Raw genomic sequence first — 5,326 nt, forward strand, 5'->3', positions numbered from 1 at the left:
GTGTATGGCTTTAGAGAGCCACGAGCACCAGGAATAAGGATCTACCGTTGTCATTTCGTTCCGTCGACATTCGTTCCGGAGCGACACGAACGGGGACTTAGAATTTTTTCGCTCGGGCTCCGGAGCGACACGAACGGGGACTTAGAATTTTTCGCTCGGGCTCCGGAGCGACACGATCGCTCCGTTATTCTACGTTCTCTCGGTCCACGGGCATCAGAGAGCAAAACAGCCTAATAGTTTTAGAGTGCCTCAACGATCAGGAATATGGATCTAACGTTCTCGTTTCGAACCGACGACTTTCGGTTCCGGAGCGACACGAACGCTCCATGATTCTCGATTATCTCGACACAGGTAAGAGACAGAGGAGAACAAGTGTATGGTTTTAGAGAGCCACGAGCACCAGGAATAAGGATCTACCGTTGTCATTTCGTTCCGTCGACATTCGGTTCCGGAGCGACACGAACGGGGACTTAGAATTTTTTCGCTCGGGCTCCGGAGCGACACGATCGCTCCGTTATTCTACGTTCTCTCGGTCCACGGGCATCAGAGAGCAAAACAGCCTAATAGTTTTAGAGTGCCTCAACGATCAGGAATATGGATCTAACGTTCTCGTTTCGAACCGACGACTTTCGGTTCCGGAGCGACACGAACGCTCCATGATTCTCGATTATCTCGACACAGGTAAGAGACAGAGGAGAACAAGTGTATGGTTTTAGAGAGCCACGAGCACCAGGAATAAGGATCTACCGTTGTCCTTTCGTTCCGTCGACATTCGGTTCCGGAGCGACACGAACGGGGACTTAGAATTTTTTCGCTCGGGCTCCGGAGCGACACGAACGGGGACTTAGAATTTTTTCGCTCGGGCTCCGGAGCGACACGATCGCTCCGTTATTCTACGTTCTCTCGGTCCACGGGCATCAGAGAGCAAAACAGCCTAATAGTTTTAGAGTGCCTCAACGATCAGGAATATGGATCTAACGTTCTCGTTTCGAACCGACGACTTTCGGTTCCGGAGCGACACGAACGCTCCATGATTCTCGATTATCTCGACACAGGTAAGAGACAGAGGAGAACAAGTGTATGGTTTTAGAGAGCCACGAGCACCAGGAATAAGGATCTACCGTTGTCATTTCGTTCCGTCGACATTCGGTTCCGGAGCGACACGAACGGGGACTTAGAATTTTTTCGCTCGGGCTCCGGAGCGACACGAACGGGGACTTAGAATTTTTTCGCTCGGGCTCCGGAGCGACACGATCGCTCCGTTATTCTACGTTCTCGTCGGGCATCAGAGAGCAAAACAGCCTAATAGTTTTAGAGTGCCTCAACGATCAAGGAATATGGATCTAACGTTCTCGTTTCGAACCGACGACTTTCGGTTCCGGAGCGACACGAACGCTCCATGATTCTCGATTATCTCGACACAGGTAAGAGACAGAGGAGAACAAGTGTATGGTTTTAGAGAGCCACGGGCACCAGGAATAAGGATCTACCGTTGTCATTTCGTTCCGTCGACATTCGGTTTCCGGAGCGACACGAACGGGGACTTAGAATTTTTTCGCTCGGGCTCCGGAGCGACACGAACGGGACTTAGATTTTTTCGCTCGGGCTCCGGAGCGACACGATCGCTCCGTTATTCTACGTTCTCTCGGTCCACGGGCATCAGAGAGCAAAAACAGCCTAATAGTTTTAGAGTGCCTCAACGATCAGGAATATGGATCTAACGTTCTCGTTTCGAACCGACGACTTTCGGTTCCGGAGCGACACGAACGCTCCATGATTCTCGATTATCTCGACACAGGTAAGAGACAGAGGAGAACAAGTGTATGGTTTTAGAGAGCCACGAGCACCAGGAATAAGGATCTACCGTTGTCATTTCGTTCCGTCGACATTCGGTTCCGGAGCGACCACGAACGGGGACTTAGAATTTTTTCGCTCGGGCTCCGGAGCGACACGAACGGGGACTTAGAATTTTTTCGCTCGGGCTCCGGAGCGACACGATCGCTCCGTTATTCTACGTTCTCTCGGTCCACGGGCATCAGAGAGCAAAACAGCCTAATAGTTTTAGAGTGCCTCAACGATCAGGAATATGGATCTAACGTTCTCGTTTCGAACCGACGACTTTCGGTTCCGGAGCGACACGAACGCTCCATGATTCTCGATTATCTCGACACAGGTAAGAGACAGAGGAGAACAAGTGTATGGTTTTAGAGAGCCACGAGCACCAGGAATAAGGATCTACCGTTGTCATTTCGTTCCGTCGACATTCGGTTCCGGAGCGACACGAACGGGGACTTAGAATTTTTTCGCTCGGGCTCCGGAGCGACACGAACGGGGACTTAGAATTTTTTCGCTCGGGCTCCGGAGCGACACGATCGCTCCGTTATTCTACGTTCTCTCGGTCCACGGGCATCAGAGAGCAAAACAGCCTAATAGTTTTAGAGTGCCTCAACGATCAGGAATATGGATCTAACGTTCTCGTTTCGAACCGACGACTTTCGGTTCCGGAGCGACACGAACGCTCCATGATTCTCGATTATCTCGACACAGGTAAGAGACAGAGGAGAACAAGTGTATGGTTTTAGAGAGCCACGAGCACCAGGAATAAGGATCTACCGTTGTCATTTCGTTCCGTCGACATTCGGTTCCGGAGCGACACGAACGGGGACTTAGAATTTTTTCGCTCGGGCTCCGGAGCGACACGAACGGGGACTTAGAATTTTTTCGCTCGGGCTCCGGAGCGACACGATCGCTCCGTTATTCTACGTTCTCTCGGTCCACGGGCATCAGAGAGCAAAACAGCCTAATAGTTTTAGAGTGCCTCAACGATCAGGAATATGGATCTAACGTTCTCGTTTCGAACCGACGACTTTCGGTTCCGGAGCGACACGAACGCTCCATGATTCTCGATTATCTCGACACAGGTAAGAGACAGAGGAGAACAAGTGTATGGTTTTAGAGAGCCACGAGCACCAGGAATAAGGATCTACCGTTGTCATTTCGTTCCGTCGACATTCGGTTCCGGAGCGACACGAACGGGGACTTAGAATTTTTTCGCTCGGGCTCCGGAGCGACACGAACGGGGACTTAGAATTTTTTCGCTCGGGCTCCGGAGCGACACGATCGCTCCGTTATTCTACGTTCTCTCGGTCCACGGGCATCAGAGAGCAAAACAGCCTAATAGTTTTAGAGTGCCTCAACGATCAGGAATATGGATCTAACGTTCTCGTTTCGAACCGACGACTTTCGGTTTCCGGAGCGACACGAACGCTCCATGATTCTCGATTATCTCGACACAGGTAAGAGACAGAGGAGAACAAGTGTATGGTTTTAGAGAGCCACGAGCACCAGGAATAAGGATCTACCGTTGTCATTTCGTTCCGTCGACATTCGGTTCCGGAGCGACACGAACGGGGACTTAGAATTTTTTCGCTCGGGCTCCGGAGCGACACGAACGGGGACTTAGAATTTTTTCGCTCGGGCTCCGGAGCGACACGATCGCTCCGTTATTCTACGTTCTCTCGGTCCACGGGCATCAGAGAGCAAAACAGCCTAATAGTTTTTAGAGTGCCTCAACGATCAGGAATATGGATCTAACGTTCTCGTTTCGAACCGACGACTTTCGGTTCCGGAGCGACACGAACGCTCCATGATTCTCGATTATCTCGACACAGGTAAGAGACAGAGGAGAACAAGTGTATGGTTTTAGAGAGCCACGAGCACCAGGAATAAGGATCTACCGTTGTCATTTCGTTCCGTCGACATTCGGTTCCGGAGCGACACGAACGGGGACTTAGAATTTTTTCGCTCGGGCTCCGGAGCGACACGAACGGGGACTTAGAATTTTTTCGCTCGGGCTCCGGAGCGACACGATCGCTCCGTTATTCTACGTTCTCTCGGTCCACGGGCATCAGAGAGCAAAACAGCCTAATAGTTTTAGAGTGCCTCAACGATCAGGAATATGGATCTAACGTTCTCGTTTCGAACCGACGACTTTCGGTTCCGGAGCGACACGAACGCTCCATGATTCTCGATTATCTCGACACAGGTAAGAGACAGAGGAGAACAAGTGTATGGTTTTAGAGAGCCACGAGCACCAGGAATAAGGATCTACCGTTGTCATTTCGTTCCGTCGACATTCGGTTCCGGAGCGACACGAACGGGGACTTAGAATTTTTTCGCTCGGGCTCCGGAGCGACACGAACGGGGACTTAGAATTTTTTTCGCTCGGGCTCCGGAGCGACACGATCGCTCCGTTATTCTACGTTCTCTCGGTCCACGGGCATCAGAGAGCAAAACAGCCTAATAGTTTTAGAGTGCCTCAACGATCAGGAATATGGATCTAACGTTCTCGTTTCGAACCGACGACTTTCGGTTCCGGAGCGACACGAACGCTCCATGATTCTCGATTATCTCGACACAGGTAAGAGACAGAGGAGAACAAGTGTATGGTTTTAGAGAGCCACGAGCACCAGGAATAAGGATCTACCGTTGTCATTTCGTTCCGTCGACATTCGGTTCCGGAGCGACACGAACGGGGACTTAGAATTTTTTCGCTCGGGCTCCGGAGCGACACGAACGGGGACTTAGAATTTTTTCGCTCGGGCTCCGGAGCGACACGATCGCTCCGTTATTCTACGTTCTCTCGGTCCACGGGCATCAGAGAGCAAAACAGCCTAATAGTTTTAGAGTGCCTCAACGATCAGGAATATGGATCTAACGTTCTCGTTTCGAACCGACGACTTTCGGTTCCGGAGCGACACGAACGCTCCATGATTCTCGATTATCTCGACACAGGTAAGAGACAGAGGAGAACAAGTGTATGGTTTTTAGAGAGCCACGAGCACCAGGAATAAGGATCTACCGTTGTCATTTCGTTCCGTCGACATTCGGTTCCGGAGCGACACGAACGGGGACTTAGAATTTTTTCGCTCGGGCTCCGGAGCGACACGATCGCTCCGTTATTCTACGTTCTCTCGGTCCACGGGCATCAGAGAGCAAAACAGCCTAATAGTTTTAGAGTGCCTCAACGATCAGGAATATGGATCTAACGTTCTCGTTTCGAACCGACGACTTTCGGTTCCGGAGCGACACGAACGCTCCATGATTCTCGATTATCTCGACACAGGTAAGAGACAGAGGAGAACAAGTGTATGGCTTTAGAGAGCCACGAGCACCAGGAATAAGGATCTACCGTTGTCATTTCGTTCCGTCGACATTCGGTTCCGGAGCGACACGAACGGGGACTTAGAATTTTTTCGCTCGGGCTCCGGAGCGACACGAACGGGGACTTAGAATTTTTTCGCTCGGGCTCCGGAGCGACACGATC

The sequence above is a fragment of the Calliopsis andreniformis genome, unplaced genomic scaffold (genome assembly GCF_051401765.1).
Source record: "Calliopsis andreniformis isolate RMS-2024a unplaced genomic scaffold, iyCalAndr_principal scaffold0424, whole genome shotgun sequence".
NCBI classification, from domain to species: Eukaryota; Metazoa; Arthropoda; class Insecta; order Hymenoptera; family Andrenidae; genus Calliopsis; species Calliopsis andreniformis.